The 21521-nt window shown below is 35.9% G+C and overlaps 1 long non-coding RNA gene and 1 pseudogene across 3 annotated transcripts in view; both read right to left on the bottom strand.

The window, feature by feature from the left end:
* LOC123608660 overlaps positions 1–21521 on the bottom strand; it is a 501461-nt gene that overhangs the window by 403787 nt on the left and 76153 nt on the right. The gene's annotated exons all lie outside the window — the stretch shown is intronic.
* On the bottom strand, positions 3532–6467 carry LOC123608659 (annotated as a pseudogene).

Raw genomic sequence — 21521 nt, 5'->3', positions numbered from 1 at the left:
AAATGAGGGTCTAACACTGGATGATGTCTATAGTCTCTTGCAGCTGTCGAATTCATTGTTTCACTGAGCTGCCTGTCCATACATTCAAGGTCCTGAATTTCATATTTTCCCAGGCAGGAGACAGCCAGGCTCAACACCGGTCTGGTCCTAAGAAACTGCCTAGGCCTCACCTAAGGAATACAAGTTTAGTTCCTTTCTGCATTTGTCTTATCCTGTGATGAAAACCTAATTCAAACACTTATTTTGCCAAAGAAGCGTGTCTGAAAAATACATGTGAAAATATAAGTAAGATTAGGCTATGTAACAGGCTATATCAAAACTCCTAGCTGACTCAATCAAACCAGTAAAGTACCTGAAATATTTATTGGAAGGAAAACTGAAATAAATGACCCATGCAGTCAAAAAGGTTAGTTGGAAAGGTTAAAACAGACCAATAATTACCAAAATGTGTTCCATAAGATGTTAAATGTGTCCCTGCTTTTAAAAAGGGAGAAAGAGAAGTGGTTATTGTGGTCAAATTTGTTTGGGACTAGATGGGTTAAATGAGTTAAGTAGATTTTTTTTTTTCTACAGGACCTCTGAATATGGTATGAAGTTTTTCCCAAACTCACTGACCATTGAATCTTTCTCTCCAAGAACATCTCATAAGATCACTGTAAAACACACTAAGATAAATAAGGGAAAAAATATATTGAGAAAACATGTTAATCTGTTTTCTGATATTCATTAATGAAATTGACATATGATCTTTAAGAGACACATCCAAAGTTGATATCTACTTGAGATTTTTTTAAGCTAGGAATAAAATCATTTGTTTCAAACGGACATTTGTCAAATGTCTAGATGATTCTCAAAATCCCTACTATTATATTCCAGGACAAATACGCTATGTGTACATTTAGAAAGTGGGCTTTGATATTTAAGGACTGAAGAGCTGAATAGAAATAGGAGAAAAATGATTTTTAAAGTGATCTATGTTTGTCTTCCATGGAATTTTTTCCATCTTTTTAAAAAGAAGTTCTTTGGCCAATTCTGGCATCTCTCGGGAAATTACAAGCCAGGGTAAACCAGGAGCCTGCTATAACACTTCATTCTTATGCATCATTTAAAAGGCATGTACGCTTCGTGTGATTCCAATAATACTAGGCATACTGAGAACGGGGGTTATGTTAGGACCCCATAAATAATGCTTCATCTCGTCACTTAGGTTTGACAAACAAAGAAACCTTGTGGAAGAGAGAAGTTACATTTTAGAATAAGGTGTCCTACTTTGTGAATAAGTTGAAGACTTCAAGCCTACAACCACAAAGATGAGTAAGTCGATAAAACGACACTCTCACTTTAAAAAGAAGTTGAGACTGATTTTTTTTTTTTTGCAGAACTGATGGTTGAGAGGATTGTCCATGATCCATAAGAGTATAAAGTACTACTATAAAAATGAAAGAGTCCTCCCAACCAAAGGAAAACGCTGAAAGTTAGTAAAATAAAGAGATTATATTCAGACATTCAGGGAAAGTAAGTGCATCAGTTTAAGCCTATCCAATATTCAATTGTGTCTGGTAGGGCTCTGAGGTGAGTGTCACTGGGAGCATTACATAGGAGACCGAAATCCTCTTGGGTAAAACTTAAAAAAAAAAAAAAAAAAAAAAGAAAGAAAGGAATGAGGCACACATCTTTGGTTCAAGGATGATGCGCCAGAATCAAAGAGAAGATAAGACTGTAAGTATAGCACAATATCAGTCACTCATTCCCCTGGCCTCAGAACTCGCAGACTAAGGGCTAAGCACCAGAACATGGGAGCATCCACTAAAGGGCAGGTAAAAACAAGAACACCGCAGACAGATACAGAGTACACAAGGCAACTGCAGAATTTGGGCTAGTCTTACCCCCCACAGTAGGAGATATTGATGGCTGATGCCATGACAGATTCTTCAACACACTCAGCAACAGGCACTGGCAGCTTGGGCATCAGACACCGTTACTTCTAGAATCATCTCCATAGAGTGGCACAGGCAGAAAAGCTGTTACTTTTCTTAACAGAAGGCAGTAGACAGAATATATGGAGTCAGGGTAGAAGAGAAAGAAAATAGAACATAGGATGCTATTTAGTAGTTAAAAGAATAAACTCACTGATTGTAGATGACACACATCTTTAAGAATGCTATAACTAGTAGACACGGAAGGGTGGTCTAGAGTTCTCACACAGTGAAACTGGAGCTGGGTCAGAGAAATACCAACTTGCAACAATCATAACATTCTATTTTTATCCCCATGCTGGTGAAGCCTGAGAATTAAGAATTACATAAGAGAGAATTGCATAATATTGAAACTGCTTGTATTGGAAGAGTCCTGGCTGGCTGTGGTAGTCTTTGTAAACAATGGAAAATCTCCTTTAATTGAATTGGCTTAAGTCTGGTCCATTGTGAGAGGTTGTGAATTTGATAACCTACTAAGGTCATCTCCCTAACCACCACAAATGTCCTAATGAATACTGCATTTTTTTACCTTACTCCCAAAGATCAGAACACTTTGGCTTCATCCTAGTTAAGTTTTGTCATTTCCAAGCTACATATTCTAGGCTGTTATTAAAAAAAGCATTATGATCATAGCCATAATGATATACTTGAATATTTTTAATAACAAAAAATAATTTTTATAAAGACAGCTCTATTTTTATAGCATGCTAAGCATTTCAAAGTTCCTCCATTTGATCACATTATCCTATAAGAAGAGGTAAGATATTTGGCAGATAAGGAAACAAATCTGTTGAATTGGCCAAGGACAAGCAATTACTGAATGATAAAATTGGGTTGAGAACGAACATCGCTGGACTGCTAGTCCAAGCCAACTCACTGAACCATACCAGACCGCCTCCTCTCCAGCACCTTCTCCCAATCTTTGAGTCAATTCGACAAGCTCAAATGTTATTCATACCCACTAGACCAAAACAATCTAAAACAATGAGCTTCATTAAGCTGTATTACCAAGAAGCATTAGGCAGTGAAATCTCCCTAGGGATTTACATTCTTTTAAAGTCAAAGATGCTGTTTTTCTTTGAGTTTCCAAACTTTGCTTTATTAGTGTCTTTAACAAAATGAATGCCAACATCGGTTTATTTGTTTCTCTCCAAATGCTCTTACAAAACATTCAGTGGTGTGTTCTTCTCAAGCTGTAATGCTGTTCTTTCCACGAGTTGCACAACCCAACTACCCAGCCAGAAGACAGACAAGGTATCCCCCATAGAGGTCCAGTTAGCCTGCCAGTTTATGCCTCCAGCTCAAGGAATGACCACATTGTAATAAAAATTAATTCACCAAAGGATAGAAATAGACAGTAAGGGGAAAAAAGACTTTCACAATAGTTAGAATGTTTGTTCCTCCCTTGACGAGGCAAATATAAAGGTTATTTCTGTTGTTGACCAGTCAATACAGACACACACAGGCACACACACATAAACATATCCAGTCTACCCCTCATAAAAATAATCTCATTAGTCTCAGTCAGGGGAAGTTCCACATGACTTTTTCTTTCCCAAGGTTTATTGAAGATATTGCAGCACAGCAGAAAGATTCAAACAATTCCACGTGGTGTTTTAAAATTCATCCCAATTGTAGGCTGAGTGACCTGCAGATTGGACAGACTCTGTCAAAGTCCAAGAGCTTCTACAATTCCTTAGTGTCAGGAATGATCTCCTGATCCAGGCCTATGACCTCAGGAGCATAATTCTCTCTCCTTTGTCTCTCCTTCTCCTCCAGCTTGATGCAGATAATCTCTCACCAGGCCTCTCTGAATCAAGCCTGCTATCTGGTTGTGGAGCTTCTTGCCGGGAATAATGGTGATAGACCCACACAGAGGCTTGTTGGTATGGAAGTTGTTGCCCAGGAGAGTGGAGTACTTCTCAGTGATGACCTGGGCCACCTTCTTCAAGGTTTTGATGCAAACACAGCCCATGTTGTTGGGTCCCCGGTAAAAAAGCTCCATATGACTTGTCTTTGGAGATCAATTCAAATAACTCAATCTGATATAATTCTACCTACAGTCAACAGTCAAGAATTACAAGAACGATAAAGATGTTCACCATGCCATGATATTTGGAAATTTCCAAAGTTTGTGTTACGTTTTGTTAGTGTAAGAGTTTATACATTCCCAACACAAAAGAAACTACATGAATGATATTATTTATAATTATCTTCTCTTAAAAAATGAAATGTACTGTAATGCTTCCTTTTCCTTTTGATATTCTTCAACAGGTGAATAAAATGATTCATATTAAACTCATATTAGCTTTGCATTATCACAGATTTTTCTTCTTTTTTGCTTTTTCACCCCTGTGGCTGTACTTTAATATAACTTCATTAAATTCAAGGGACAATTTGGGAAATAAGATCTTATACATTCAAAGAGTCCTCATATTGAATTTATCCAAAGAATGCAAGTAATGACATTCTTAAAGCTTCGTCATGGATACTGTAAACCACACACAAGTCTTTGGTCTTCTTCATGATTATACTTGACAGAATTATCTAAACCGAAACATCCAGGATAATGAGAAACTCTTTTGATCTATAATGTTTTAAAATATATTTTGTTTGGGAATATAGGCATATATCATACATAGTATATATGCACTACACACACACACACACACACACACACACACACACACACACATAAAAAAATATAAAAGATTCTTTTCAGAGGAACTTTCTTTTTGTTATTTCTTGATCATATAAAAAATACAATTTTATTTTGAATTAATAAAACCATTAGACTATGTGTCAAAATCTCTCAAAATGCGATAATACAAAACACAGCAGAAATTCATTAATATCATTTTCCTAACAGCTAAAATCTAACTTTTTATTCATTCGAACTCTCTTTGTCTTTGTTCCTGAGCTACCTAGATAGAGTTTTGGGTTTGTTTGTTTTTTTCTTTTTTGAAGGCCTAAAATTTTAGTCCTGGTTTTTCACCCAGTAGCTTTTGAGGTTTTCACAGGACTCAAGATTGAAGAATTTGTGCAAACAGAATGTCTTAGAACTGACTTCACAGGCATGTGGTGATTATACAACAGAATTTCTGCCTAGGGACTAGGGGGGATATATATTAAAAATATAGCCTAGCTCTTGACAGCAACTACAGTAGAAGGGCTGCAAGCAGAAACAGGAACATTTAAATATCTCTTTTGCTCCCTCTGCTGGTTGGTTTCATAAAATGAGGAATGGGTGCTTTGATCTCTTTCCAGAAATGTTGATGCATTTTCATTTTATCAGACTTTCAAAATTTGGGTGTCAAGACTTGTGTATTTGGTTTGTTATGACTGAGTTGTTGAGTTTTTTATCTTCCAAATTATAAATGGATATGAAATATTAGATAAAGATACCATGAAAATGGAAGTTCCATTAGCTAAACAGACCAGAGGTTATTAAGCATGGTACAAAAGGGAATATATGACATCCTCAGATTAATATAAAATGACCTCAAAGAGGGTAAAAACACATATGTAAAATTACTTAAAAATAAGGTAGACTGTAATTAAAAACTAAACTCTGTAATACTGACTACATGTTGTAGACTTCAGAGAGGGGGAACATTTCAAAAAATAGGAGATAGGAGTTGCATGAAGACTTAAAAATGAGTGATACAGAACACAAGCTAGAAAGTGATAGGAGTGGTTGTTGAGGGAGCAAGATGTACTATCATCAATAATATGATCTTTGACTTTTCCACCCAAGAACAACCTTCTTCCTATACATACTATTTTGTAAACAATAGCAATAGCAACGACAGCACTCTCGTTACTGGCATTAAGAAAATATCTATATTCCAAATTAAAACAGGGGCATCCTTTCCTCAAAAGTGAATACCCATAATCATTCAGTCACCATAGCCATCTGTGAGGGATATTCAGTCTTTCTCTATTCCATTCAGTCACAAAGCCAGTTTTGATATGCTGCTACCAATGGATCAAACAATAAAGTTAATTCCCAATTATATACTCTCTATAAAAATACTAGAGAATGACTAGAAAGAAGATACACTTAAGACTATTGAAGGGTCCTTCCTCACCAAGACAAATCTTTCCTTTCACTTGAGGAGCTCTGATGCTATTATCTGATTCAGGTTAGGCAAGTGTGACGGGGACTGTGTATTTCCAGTGTGGTGGGCCACCCAGGCCACTGACAAACCCAGAGGGTTTTTAAGTAGGACCTTAGGGAGATATCAACAATTGCAGTTCTAGAATCCCCAGGATCAATGAGCTACCTCCAAAGTTTTCTGTGTGTCAAACTATTAGTATCACTCTCATCCCGCCGATTATCATGGGAACCACACCACCTTACTTTCAGCTGAGTGTTGCTCTTTGGCCTCAGTCAACACGGAATGCCAATGCACATAGTAGTATCATCCCAGAATACAGATGATAGTCATTGCAGTCTTTTTCAAGAACTCTGCACTCCCCTCCCTAGTGAATTCCTTAATGTCTAATGAAGAATGTATTTCTTTTTTATTATTACTATTAATGTTTTCAGGAATAGAATTTAATGATTCATCACTTACATATAACACCCAGTACTCATCCCAACAAGTGTCCTCCTTAATGCCCCTTGCCTATTTAGCCCCTCCCCCTACCCAACACCTCTCCAGCAACCCTCAGTTTGTTCTCTTATGGTTTGTCTCCCTCTCTGTTTTTATATTATTTTGCTTCCCTTCCCTTATGTTCATTTTTTTGCATCTTAAATTCCACATATGAGTGAAATAATATATTTGTCTTTCTCTGACTCACTTCGCTTAACATAATGCATTCTAGCTCCATTCACGCTGTTGCAAATGCCAAAATTTCATTCTCTTCAATTACCAAGTAATATTCCATGGTATGTATGCATGTATATATACATACACACACATACATCTTCTTTATCCATTCATCTGTTCATGGACACTTGGACTCTTTTCATACCTTGGTTATTGTTGATAGTGCTACTATAAACATTGGGGTGCATGTGCCCCTTCGAAACAGCACTCTTGTATCCCATGGATGGATACCTAGTAGTGCAATTGCTGGGTCATAACTAGTTCTATTTCTAATTTTTTGAAGAACCTCCATACTGTTTTCCAGAGTGGCTTCACCAGTTTGCATTCCCACCAACAGTGCAAGAGGGTTCCTCTTTCTCCGCATTCTCGCCAACATCTGTTGTTGTCAGAGTTGTCAATTTTAGCCACTCTGACAGGTGTGAGGTGGCATGTCATTGTGGTTTTGATTTGTATTTCCCTGATGATGAGTGATGTTGAGCGTCTTTTCATATGTCTTTTAGCCACCTGGATGTCTTCTTCGGAAAAGTGTCTATTCACGTCTTTTCCCCATTTCTTCACTGGATTATTTTTTTTGAGTGTTGATTTTGATAAGTTCTTTATAGATTTTAGGTACTAACCCTTTATCTGATATGTCATTTGCAAATATCTTTTCCCATTCCATTGCTTGCCGTTTAGTTTAGCTGATTGTTTCCTTTACTGTGTTATATCCTCTTGAGGAACAAAGCTGGGAGATACCAAATCTCCCTAAATTCTTCAGATTTATCTTTCTATGAGATACGATCTCTGGCATTTTAACTTCATTTGGCACATTCCATTGATGAGTCCAGGTTTGAGGCAATGAGGCAAATAATCAGAACCATTTCTAGGTGTTCAAGCTAGTACGTTGAATCTACCTATTTACTTCTACATTTATTGGCGCATCTATTCATACATTCAACAAATATTTATCCAGTATTCACTAAGTGTCTGACAATATCTTAGGCACTGGAAATACAGCATGAATAGAGCAAACAAAACTTCTTGGCTTCCTGGAGTCTACATCTGATAGGAAGAGGGAAGACAATAAACAAATATGTTAAAGTATATAGTGCATTGGAAGATGATTAGCACAGTAGAAGGAAACAGAGCAGGTTAAAGAAAGTTGGGAGCACTTTAGTGGGGATCAGATTAAGCAACTCTGAGAGAATGACACTGAGTAACGTGAAGAAGTAAGTGATGCAAATATCCAAGGGAAGAGCATGCCAGGCAGAGGGCATAGCAAATGCAAAGCCTCAGGCTTATGTAAGGTCAGCAGGGATGCCAGCGGCGCCAGAACAGAGTGAGCAAGTGGGAGAACTATTGTTACATTATATTTTAGATAAACTCAGTTTCAGAAATAGAAGAGAGTACAAGTCCCAGTTTCCTCCCTCTCAAAACTCAGTTTCAGATTTGTTAATAAAGTGTGCTAAGACTTATTTTATATTAGTAAATACTTCATAGCAACCAGCTTATCACCAGTTTTCTAAAATATCTGGGTTAAATTAACAAGAGTAATTCAAAGCTGTTCTTTCCAACTTAGTCAACTCGTAACAAGTTTATCAATTGTCTATTATGACTCTCTCTAGTCATCACAAGCTATGAGGGAATTATCACCATGAGCCGAGTATTACAAAGTAGGAATATAATGCTAAGATTTAAGCACCATGATCAAAGATAATTAAAGTTTCTTTTCAAATAAAGCAAAGAGCTTATTAAAAAGCCTGGCAATATCTTCTAACTTGTCAGTAAACATATATATTTTTTATAGTCTGGCTTTTCTATTTTTAATTGGCATGCTTTAAGAAAAACATCCAAGTCATAGATTTTGAATGGGGAAATTAATTATTGATTGGCCTCTAGGCAAATAACTTAATTAAAGCTATATGCTGAGTGCCTGGTTAGTTTAAAAAATTGAATATAGAAATTCATTTCTTGTTTGAAAAATTTGTGGTTCACCTCAGTTCTTAAAATAGATTATATTTTGTGGAAACAATAAGTTCTAATATGGAATAAACATTCATTAATAGTCAATAATATCAATATCTCCATTTTTACATAGCAATGCCTCATTGAATAAACCAGAGCTGCAACCTCTTGTTAATGGATGATGTGACAGAGAAATGACTTTTTCTATAAAGGTTTTCCAAAGGTAATCTGCTGATCTAGAACTAATTATTTATAGAGAGAAATTAAGTAAATCAAGATGGAAATGACAGAAATTCTTAAACCCCATTTCAGTGGTAAATTTTCACTTTATTAGTTGAATCTAGTGTATGTTTGCTATGTACCTATCCCTAGCACTGCATCAAATTATTTACAAACATAATCTGATGTCACCATCATAACAGGCAGATATTATTATCCCCATTTTACAGATGAGGAAACTAAGGGTCCAAGTTAGATGGACCTTCCTGAAATCATACATATAGAACCCTCCAATCCTACGTGACCACACCCCAAGCTGACTCTGTCATTCTCTCTGACTCCTGGCACCAGGAGCATTTTCTTCAATGCCTTTATTATTTTCCCTTATCACCTTTCTACAACATTTCCTACATTTTTTTTTCAGGTTACTATTGATTAAGAAATCCATTCACAGGGTGCCTGGGTGGCTCAGTTGGTTGAGCGTCCAACTCTTGATTTCAGCTCAGGTCATGATCCCAAGGTCATGGGATTGAGTCCCATGTTGAGCTTTGTGCTGAGCATGAGCATGGAGCCTGCTTGAGACTCTCTCTCTCTCTCTCTCTCTCCCTCTTTCTCTCTCTCTCTCTCTCCCTATGTCCCTCCCCCTCACTCACTAGCACTCACTTGTGCTCTCTCTCTCTCTCTCTTTCTCTCTAAAAACAAAAAGAAAGAAATAAAAAAAGAAATACGTTTGGGGCACCTGGATAGCTCAGTCAGTTAAGCATCCAACTTTCAGCTCAGGTCATGATCTCACAGTTCGTGACTTGGAGCCCTGCACTGGGCTCTGTGCTGACAGCTCAGAGCCTGGAGCCTGTTTAAGATTCTGTTGTCTCCCTCTCTCTCTCTGCCCCTCCCCTGCTCATGCTCTGTCTCTCTCTCTCTCTCTCTCTCTCTCAAAAATAAATAATAAACATTAAAATAATTTTAAAAAAAGAAATACATTCACAACAGGAAACTATTCTGTTATCTTGTAAGCATCAAATTGGCCTATACGACATTAAGAAATATAACAAATGAACAATTGCACAGTCATTTTTCACAGTCAAGATTTAAACAGTGAAATTTTCTTCATAGTTGTGTTTGTTTTTAACAGAACATAAAAGCATATCGAGATTCATGCAGGTATGGGGGAAGCAATCTTTTGCTTCAAATACTAAAGAAAACTCTTGTATATATATGTTCATGTACAAAACTTCATGAAACATAATATTAATGTTTTGGATTAATATAATTACAACTAGTGCTATTCTTGAGAAGAATATCTGTTTCTTAATCTTAAAGTACTATTACTGTTATTTGGAAATATTATTATTAAAATTTAGACATAATTTAGTCATATTTTTTCAAGTTTTAGATAACTAAGTAACTTCCAAATAATATTTATATTGATTAATTATTTTTAAAAGGCCCACCTTAATTAGCAAGCCCTTAATGGAAAATATAGATACATTAAATAATTTCAAACTTCCCAAATCTTAGAACTATAATTTCACACAGTCCTATAATTTTCTTATATGCCAAGGAAAACTGTTCTGGTAACCTCATCTCATTCCAGCAAAATTCTATCACTAAAAAATACACCTCCATAAAAGACAATCCACACAAAAACAGTTCTATTCCTTTTACACATGGAAATCAGTTTCTCTCCAAAAACAAAACTAAATGGAAAACCACTTTTTGGTAAAAAAAATATATATATATAATAATAATACAGTTTTTAAAACTTGGTCAAATATTTTAATCTTTACATTAAATGCTTTCCATTATCTATTTGTGAAATCTTTAACCAGATCCCAGAATAGGACTTGCCTCCTGGTTTAATTATCCTGTTTAGAATCTTCAAATTTCCCCCTTTGGTGAATATAAGAGGTACAAAATTAAGGGCAGAGGTCTCTGAGTTTCCTCATAGAGGTTTATCAGTCTCCTTTGGCTCTGTCTGTAAAGGACTCAGGACGAAAATAGACTAAACTGATGAATAAGGAAAAGGCACCTTGGGGCCACCAGCTGCACATGAGCCAGGATTAGACAGGTGCTAAAAAGCAAACTCACCATTGTGTTCGCAACAATGTCTCATATGTATCCAGCACTGCATACATTTCCTCCTTTAAGCTTCCTAAGAAGTCTAAATATAAAGCAAAGCAAACATTTCCATCCCCATTTCCCCATGAGGAAAATGAGGCTCACAGTGATTTGAGTGATTTGCCTGATTTTACCAGCAGTACCAAGGCTTGAAGCCAGGTCTCTAATTCCTTGTAGACTCCATGTCACTGCACTAGATGCCTTCTATGAAGGAATAAACCAAAAGATAAGCAGTTACATCATATAACCTTTTCCTAGCTGAGTAAAAGTATTTTACTCCACAGAGGCATGTGTCCAGGTGACAGTGATGGCTAAATTACCACTAAGATTATAGAACTACTAGAAGAAGGAGGCTATGAAGGGAGGGACAGTAAAACCTTACATGAAATATTGAAGGTTTGGTATTGGCTGCATACTCAAGATACAATTTGTGATGTCTTCATGATGAATTGATGGTTTTATGACTATAAAACATTCAGTTTATCTATGATCTGTCTTCATGTATTTGCTTTGAAATAAATATTGTTTGGTGGTAATACAGTCACATCAGGTTTCTGTTAACATGTGTTGTTATGTTATGTTATGTTATGTTATGTTATGTTATGTTAACATGGTGTATTTTTTTCCATCCTTTACTTTCAATTTAGCTGTGTCCTTATATTTAAGATGTGTCTCTTATAAGTTACATGTATTTGGATCTTATTTTGATATATTATCTCCATAGTCTGACTTTCTCTGCCTTTTAATCATAGGATTTAGTCCATTTACATTTAATGTAAGTACTAATACAACTGGGCTTAAATCTACCATCTTTCTATTTGTTTTCTATTTGTCTTATCAGGGTTATTTTCTTTATTGTTTCCTGACAAACTTTGAGTGAAAAGTTTTGAGTATTTTTGTTTTGCATTACACCTCCTATTTTCTATTAACTTTTTAGCTATATCACTTTGCATTATTCTTTACATAGTTTCTGTGATGATTATAATATACATCCTTAATTTGTCATAGGACACCTAAATTAATATTATATCACTTCATAAATAATGTAACAACCTAACAACAGTATGATTCCATTTGCCTTCTTCTATGTGATATTCTATGTGAAATTATTCTCATACATTTTGCATCTATATAAATTATAAACTTTACAGTTCTTTGAAACTATATTTGCTTTAGATAATCAATAGTCTTTTAAAGAAATATTATATATAATCTTTATTTACCATATATTTACCTTTTCCAGTATATTTTTTTTCCTTATTACAGATCTGACTACCACCTGGGACCTTTTTTTTTCAGCCTAAAGAACTTCCTTTAGTATTACAATTGACCCTTGAACAACACAGGGTTGAACTGCTTAGGTCCACTTATGTACAGATATTGTACACTACTATAAATTCATTTTGTTTCCCTTATGATTTTTGTAATAACATTTTCTTTTCTCTAGCTTACTTTATTGTAAGAATACAGTATATAAAATACAAAATATGGTTTGATAGACTGTTTGTTATTGGTAAGGCTTACAGTCAAAGTAGGCTATTAGTAGTTAAAGTTTGAAGGGAATCAAATGTTTTACACAGATATTTTACTATGCAAGGGGTCAGTGCCCTTAACTCCCACATTGTCCAAGGATCAATTGTATGTACAGTATAAACTTCTGGTGGGAGTTTCTCCCAGCTTTTGTATGTCTGAAAAAGGCTTAAATTAAAACTCATTTTTGAAAACTATTTCTGCTAGGAATAGAATTCTAAGTTACAGTAGGTTTTATCTTTTTTACTACTTTAAAGATGTAATTCCATTATGTTCTGGCTTCTGTTGTTTCTGATGACAAGTTATCTTTATTCTTACCTTGTTCATCTAAATGTATTTTTTTTACTCTGGTTACTTTATAATTTTTCCCTTTATCTTTTGTTTTCAGCAAGGTCACTATGAAGTGTCTCTGTGTAGCTTCTTTGTATTTACCCTGTTTGTGGTTCACTGAACTTCTTGAATACGAGAAGTAACAGTTTTAGTCAATTTGAAAATTCCTGGCCATTATTTATCAACCATGTGTCACACTCCTTCCTCTTCTTCTGGAACTCTAATGCATGAATGTTCATTTCATTCTGTCCCAGGGTTCTGATACTCTCTTCTGTTATTTGCTAAATTCTTTTTTCTTTCTGTACTTGAGTTTAAATAATTTTTACTGACAGATTTTCTAGTTCACTAATTCTTTGTTCTGTCCAATCTACTCTTAAGTCCACTGAATATTTTTTCATTTCAGATACTGTAGTTTTCAGTTCTAACACTTATATTTGATTCTTTTTTTTTTTAAGTTTCATTTTCTTTATTGACATCCTTCATCTTTTCATCCATTTTGGTCAACTTCGTTTTTCTAAATTTTAAGCATACTTAAAATATTTCAAATTCATTTTTCTATTAACTCCAACATCTCTATGAGTGTGCTTGTTTTTTATTTTTATTATGAACCATATTTTCTTGCTTTTTTGCATGTCTCTTAATTTTTATTTTTCATCACTCATTGTGTAAGAAACAATAGTCAAGACTGAAATAGGTGACATTTTCCACAGAAAAATCTCCCCTTTTCTTTGGCAGACATCTAGCGAGGCTGATCTCTTTGACCTAATAAGGAGTTGAATAGTGTTGGGGCTGGTTTTCTCCGGCAGCTTGTTTTAGTTCACTTCTAGTTTCAAGCGTCTTACTGATAGAATTAAGTATGTCCTTCCATGGGGATTTGGGATCTAAGTACCCCATGAAATCTCTTGTTTTCCAGCCTAGCTCTTAAGCTTCCATGTAGCTGTTTATTCAGCAGAAATCCTATAGAAGAATATTTGAAGGTGGGATGGATAAGCTCTGTGTTTGTATCTCCATGGGACTCCAATCTGCCATGACCCCACACTCAGAATCATTCAAAGTTCAATTGGATTCATAGCTTTTTGATGGCTTTAAGGAAAATACATTTCTTTGTAGTTTACCCAGTTCATTTTTCTCCTCATTGTTATGTCATAAGCAGTGATATTTTGTGACCCACTACATTTTAACTGAAAGCAGAACCAACAGTAAGAAATGTAAAGGACATTCAGCCAGGCCTGAGTCAACTGCAAAAGGTTTACAACTTAGGCGGGCATTATTATATAGATAGAAGCATACACATTTCCTTTTAAATGGATTGATCGAATAAAGAGAAATGTAGGCTATAAAGAATATCTTATAGGACATTACCAAAAGAGGTCATAACTGTTCTGTTTTTAAATTATGCAAAGAGAAAAATCCCTTTTGGTATTGAATCATCCAGCCATTTCATTGTTTTGATACAGGGATGAATGTGGTGGCCACTTAAGGTATTTTCAGTCCCATGGTTCTAGAATTGATGAATCTCTTTCAAAAAAGCCCTGCAAAATTGTATGTGAATGAAAAGAAAGAAGGTCAAAAGAAGCAGTAGAGAAAAGTAAAAGATGAAAAGAATTACTAATTATTTTTAACAGAGGAGGAAAAATAGGATGATAATAGTCATTTTAATAAACACATTAATGAATAGTAACTGTATACAGGGAACTGTGTATGCTTTACAAATATTTTTACTTATGGAGTAGGAAGTGAAGCTTCGAAGGAATTAAGTAATGTGCCAACAGTTATACAAATAAAGAGTGACTGAGTCAGAATTTGAACTGAAGCCTGACCAATGCCAAAATATATGCTTTATCCACTATAATGTACTGTCTTCCTAAAACTTTAATGAACCCTTACAGATATCCTTAGCTCTGGCAGTTACAATCAACGGTATAGATTTAGACGATGATATTATACATGATATCACTTCAGTAAAAGCAAAGATCCTAACTGATATCTGGTACATCTATTTATACCAGCTTTACAATATTAGATTACATTTTTGTATTTTGAAAAAAACTACCCTCCTAATACTTAGTAACAGTTTACTTCATTATTTAATTTTTCTTAATATCTGTACTTTTAAAAGGAAATACTGTTTCCAATCCTTCAGAGCTTTGTGAAGAAAACATAACCAGAATATAAAATTTCACATGCAAATGGAGGAGAAATAAAGAGAACAGAAAAAATATATATTTCAGACTCTAAACATCCAGGGGAAAAAAGTCCCTTAAGAAGTCATCTTTCATTGTTAATGACACCAATGACCAGTTTAGGTCAGTGACCTGCAACTTAGGCAAGAAAACCTCTTTTTTCTTTCCTTTTCTTTCACCTACATCCACTCATGCACTTTAATTCCTTAGCATCTCACACCCCTTGCACTTCTCTCTCTCTCGCTCTGCCTGGGAACAATATTTCTCCAGTCTGACACGTCTCCTTTTTATCTATTTTTCACCTCAAGCTCATTATTCTTTGCATGACTTTACAGTTTCCTAAGCCTCCTCCAAGTCATACTCACTCCTTGTTTAGACCTTCGAACTTTCAGACGTTCATCAGTGCCTCACTGTACTTGGCAATATGCAACTTTTAGTCATTAAACATGACTTAGTAACCATACACACTTTCAAACCTGCACATGCAATCAGATGAATTTGTGGAGAGAAAGAAACACGTGTGTAGAAATATGTGAGAAGGTATAACCCTTGGGAAAATAAAGTTTTCATGTGCCAATCTGTTACTCACAGTAACTTCTCCACTAAACCTGTAAACTATTGTCAAAGGATTTTACTTTATTTTCCTTGGAGATAACAGTTTCTAAATTGTTCAGACATGATTTAGGCTACTCATAATTTTTATCCGAGTTCATTAGATGACAAACTAATGAGTGAAATCATCATTATTATTTATTTCCATCAAATAAAATCTGGTAGTTTCCTGAATGACAAGGTGGACAATAGGAATGAAATACCAGGCAGTATTAATGTACGATAAAACAAATAGTTTTACTATAAATAGTAATATTTAAAATAGTTTCCTTAAATCAATTATTAGCTTCCCAAAACTGACTACATAGACATCACTGACTGTACATAGCAAAGAAGCAGTGAAACAATGCAACCAAGATAAACATAGTACTTATAGGAATGACTGGTTTATATCTCAGTAAGGAAGAATAAAAGGCATCTGTACTTTATTTTACAATGACAATTATAAGTAAGTGCAAAGATAGGAAAACATATTAATCTAAGCCCCAAAGTTACATTTATCACAACTCAGAGGCATCTTGTGGGGTGAAGGTGTTAAAAGGTGAGAAAAGCTCTTCTATTAGATCTGGCAAGTGTGCTATTAAGAGTGCAACCCAAGATCTATAATTGCTTTTGAAAATACCAGGTAGCAGAGTACATTAGCTGTCAACAGACATCTGCTAACAGAGGTAATTAACATCAGGCTCATGAATTCAAAATAGACATAAGATCAGCCACATAGCAGCAAGTAAATGTTTCACTGGGACATCAGGCCATCTTAGCCTTGCTTGAAATTTTCCTTAGCTAAACTCTCCTGGCTTATTATCTAAATTGTCTGATTCATAAAAGTGTGACATATCAAAGTTCACACTAGTGGGACGATTTTAAAAACTGAGGTCACTGAAATATTTGCAGTCAAATACCAGGTGTCATGTATCCAGAAATAACCTAGTAACAGAAAGGGGAAAATGACTAAATAGTCAAAATGATCATCACAAAATCCATCTTCTAAAGCCATAAAATAATCTTGTAAAATAAACCACTCAGCATCTATTTGCTATTATTTTAAACACCTTTCAAAAGATTTTTATAATAGAACTTCAGAACTTCATATTTGAAAGTGGACAGTTACACTCAGAACAGAAATAAAAGTCAGGTGACAGTCGACAGTCAGTCAGGAATAGAAGAGAGAAGAATCATAAAGAGAACACTAAGAATACAAGCATGGGAGTTGGAGTCCACTTAGTTCAAGTAGCAAACTAGACTATTTCACTAATCCTGATTCTTGTGTTCTTGTTGCGATTATAACACATTGGATTACATTCACTTTAACACATAGATAATAGCAGTAAGATTCTTTTAAAAGAGTCGACTTACAAGAAAACTAGAGAAAGAATCAACCATTTTATTTTTTACATCTAGGATATTTCTTGCATTTAGTATTCAGATGGCTTCTAACAATTCCTGAAAGATCCATTTCTTCTCAGAAACAGCTCAGGTGTGTGTCACAGTCATCTGAGAATCCCAGACAGTAAGGCCCACTTTAGTCTTCCATGAGACTATTGTCATAGGTGCCTATACATATATGTAATTGGAGATCTACAGGAAATATACACATATATGTTACAGATTTAAAATTGCAGCATGTTGACATGATGCTTTCATCATAATGTTAACATATATACTGCTTGAGTTTTCTGTTCAATTACACTTGTTGCTTCGTTTAGCATAAAGGTGTAGGTTAAAAATTAGTATATACTGAACATCACTAGTTATTATATAAGTACAGATTAAAACCACAATGAAATACAGTCCAGGATGGCTATATTTTAAACAAAAGGGGAAAGAACAAGTGCTGGGAAGACTGTGGAGAAAATTGGAATCCTCATACACTGCTGGTGGGAATGAAGAATGGTATGGTAACTGTGAGATCTGACAGTTCCTCAAAAAATTAGTTACCCTATGACCCAGAAATTCTACTCCTAGGTACATGCCCAAGAAAGCTGAAAACATATGTTCACACAAAAACTTGTAGTACATGAATGTTCATTGGGACCTTTTCATAATAGCAAGAAGTGTAAACAATTCAAGTGTTCATCAGTTGATGAATGAACAGACAAAATGTGGAACATACAGCAGAATATTATTCAGCTATAATAAGTAATGAACTACTGACACATGCTACAACATGGATAAACTTTGATAATATTGTTAAGTAAAAGCCAGATACAAAATTCCTATATATTGCATGATTCCACTAACAGAATGTCCAGAGTAGGCAAACCAATGCAAACAAAAAATAAATTCATGGTTGCCAGAGGATGAAGGAGAGAAGAATTGGGTATAGGGCTTACGTTTCAAGTGACAAGAAACATTCTAGAATTAGTTATGATGGTTGCACACTATTGTGAATATACTAAAAGCCATGGAAGTGTATAATTTATCATAGTCAAAATGGTGAATGTTATGTTGTGTGAATTTTGTTTCAACAAAAAGAGAAGAAATCAGTATATGGTGCAGTGTCTCCATGCTATCATTTTCCAACTCCACTGTGTTTAAATGCTCCCACAGATAATTAAATACATTCAAAAAGGGAATTAATGTTCAACTCTCTGATCTGAGCAGCAGGATCCTTCAGAATACTTCATAAAGTTTCAATTCCCAGATAATACATTTTACTTTACTCCACCCTATAAAAGATTTAAAGGGTGGAAGACTTTAATGCAGAACATTTTATCTACATGATAATAATCTACCATCCACTTAGATTCCTTTTGGCAGAGGGAAAACTGTTTCTCTAACGTTCTACGTAGTCTTAGAAACAAAGGAATGAAAGGTAAAGCTCACGGTCTAATTTCATATATATAGGACTAATATATATAGGTGGTCAATATTTATTGTGCCATCTATACAACATATTTCAAAGGAGGCAACTCAGAGTAGCTAAGTATTTTCTAAGCAGGACCCTCCAGTTCCCCTTCTTTAAACAAGTACTTTGTTTCCCCTAAATTTTAAATTGTCTTAAAATTTTTTTTCAAAAAAAAAAAGACTGTTGTTGGATTTTCTAAATCTTACGAAGGCAAAGAATTAAAACATTAAAACATTATCTTAGGGTTAATGGATATAGTATTTTACTAAGAGTTTTAACTTTCAGGGAAACAATAATAATCATTTAACAATTCATTAACAATGGCCAAAACATTACCCTAGTTTGTGTTTTTGAAAGTCATAGATGGTTAGAGCAATTCATTTTGTGAAATGAATAGAAACCCAGTGTTGCAATTTTATCTGCACAACCATAGCATTTCTTCAGCTTCTTCAGGATCATCAGGCTGTTACAAGGCAAGACATCCCAAATATTGCAGCATAACCTGCCTACGTGATCCCCTGGTAAACCGGACATACATTGTGTCCCCATCTCCTAAGTAATGTTGCCTGTATTTGCTATATCTTTTCAAATCAAAATTGCTCCTCAACTCGTGGCAATGGAGTGACAAGAGTACTTGCCTCTGACTCTTCATCTGCTCTTCTCAAGAGCTAGAAGACAGAGAGAGAAGCAGGAGATAACGGAGGGACACAAGCACTTGCCTACTCAGAAATCGACAAGGCTGGTCCATCACTGTGTTTTTTTATTTTTAAACAAAATAATCTCTATTTGCTCAGCACACACTCCTGACCCTTCTCTTCACTCCACCTTCTACTCTGATGCAGTTATGCTGGTAATGGAAGAAGGGGAGGTGCACCTTTCTCTGTATGAACAGAGAATGAGGAGGAGTGAGAAGGACCCCAATGGAGAAGGAAATGGGGGAGAAAGGAAAAGGAAGGGAACCGAAGAAAGCACCAATGCCAGACTGCGTGGTTTGTGGTCAGTGTTTTCCCTCTGGCTCCATCTGTAGGAGTGTCAGTAGGATACATTTTTTTGGTTTGGTGTACCCAGCATTCCTTCCCCACCTTTAGGCATCAGTGGCCAGTACCTCACCCCAACCCTTTTCTGGCTAAACTGGTCTTCCTTTGTGTCACATGGTTCTGCTGGGGTTGTAAATCATCCTCACAAAATAAAAATGAGATTTCTCTTTCTCTCACATACAAACACTTATGTAGAGGTGGGCACATGAGCTGAGCTCAGCTAATTAGATGCTCTGCAGAGATTTTAACTCTAAAGAGGACACGCCCACAGGGGCAGAAAGCAGCACCCCGAGGTTTGGGCCTCAAGGTTCTGAGGCTGATGTCCCAGATCACTTTCCTTTGCTTACAGCAAAGAACCTGAACTGATGTGCCAGGACTCACATTCAGAGGATTCTGAGGCAAAGGTACCTTGTAGAAGTAGCCTTGGATTTGGGTGGGGAAGGTGTTGAGGGTTGTGATGGTAAAAAACAAAACAAAACAAAAACTAGTCTTGGTTTAACCCAGATTCTTTATGTAACACTGAGCAATTAGAACACCTCTCTGAAGCCCATATTTCACTCTACAAAATAAGGAGTTGAGCTTAGAGACATTTTTTTCCAGCTCAAAAATTCAACAGCTTTAATGAATGAAAGGGAATTGACTGGGAGACAGGAGTGTAGTGTTTGGCATGGATCGGCTTTGCCAATACAACTTCAGAAGACTTGAGGGAAATTTTTTGAAAGAATTGTGGGCTCTTTAGCACTGCAGCCCTCTCCCACTGGGAGGGCTCAGCTATCAGCTGACCTGCTGAAAACTGCTGCCAAAGAGAGCTTTGGCCAACAGGACCACCTGCTGAAGTCCAGGGCCACATCTATGCTGACTGAAGAAAGCCAGTAAAAGGGACTGCTGCCTCGAACCTGTGCCAGGGTCCCACCAACAGCTACCATTTGTAGACATGGGTGTGCGCCTGTGGTTACCTTATGACTCTGAGGTGTCCAGACCTTGCCATCTTAGTATGAATCACTCTAAAAATTTGAGTGAGAAAAGAGAATGCAAGCTTTTACATATATTTCTTGAGGGGAATGAACAGAAGCTCCTTACCAGTAACCTTTGAGGTATTATACCCAGATGATGTGTACAAGGGAAAGCAGATGGATCTGTGACAATCTCCCCAGGACTTTGGATCCCAGTATGCTGCACCCAGGTGTTTCTTTTCAGGTAGCTCACAATGCAGGACCGTGGAACAACTATGCCATAGTAGCACAAGAGAAAAACCAAGGGTGGAAGCTATCACACTTCCCAAAGAAGAGCCTGGAGAAAGGAAAGTAGAAGTTTTCCCAGAAACAATGAACCAACTTGCTCCAACAAACAAAAATAGTCTCAAGGCACTCTTAACTCCAGAAAATGTGAAACAAAATGGAATGGTGATTCATGGCACCATCTTATGTTCTGCTGACCTTGTGGTTAGAGGAACTGCGGAACGAAAAGATGGTTCTGAAATTAAGACTTCCCAAGCTAAATGGGACCTCTAGAAAGTAGAACTTAAGAAAAAGATGTAGTAAATTTTGGAAATTTCTCCTGTATTTCCTCTCTTCCATTCTTAAATGACACCAAAGCCCCAGGTAACACCAATGAACAGAAGGTTCAATTTCAAGCTAAACATATAACAGTGTTTGTTCTCAAAGTAAGCTGTGTGGATACATGTGGGACCATAATAGCCTACTTGAAGCTTGTCAATGACTATCAGATCAGGTTGAGAAGACCTAAACTTCACAAAAATAGACAAGAAATAGTTAGCAAACAATAAAGAGGAAGAACACAGATTGGTATTTCTTCTTTATTCCCAGCTACTAAAAATGAGCAAGAAGGAATAAAAGAGATAGATATTTATGAGTATAACCTACACACCA

The sequence above is a fragment of the Leopardus geoffroyi genome, chromosome B2 (genome assembly GCF_018350155.1).
Source record: "Leopardus geoffroyi isolate Oge1 chromosome B2, O.geoffroyi_Oge1_pat1.0, whole genome shotgun sequence".
NCBI classification, from domain to species: domain Eukaryota; kingdom Metazoa; phylum Chordata; class Mammalia; order Carnivora; family Felidae; genus Leopardus; species Leopardus geoffroyi.
This window is presented reverse-complemented; position numbering and strand designations above follow the sequence as displayed.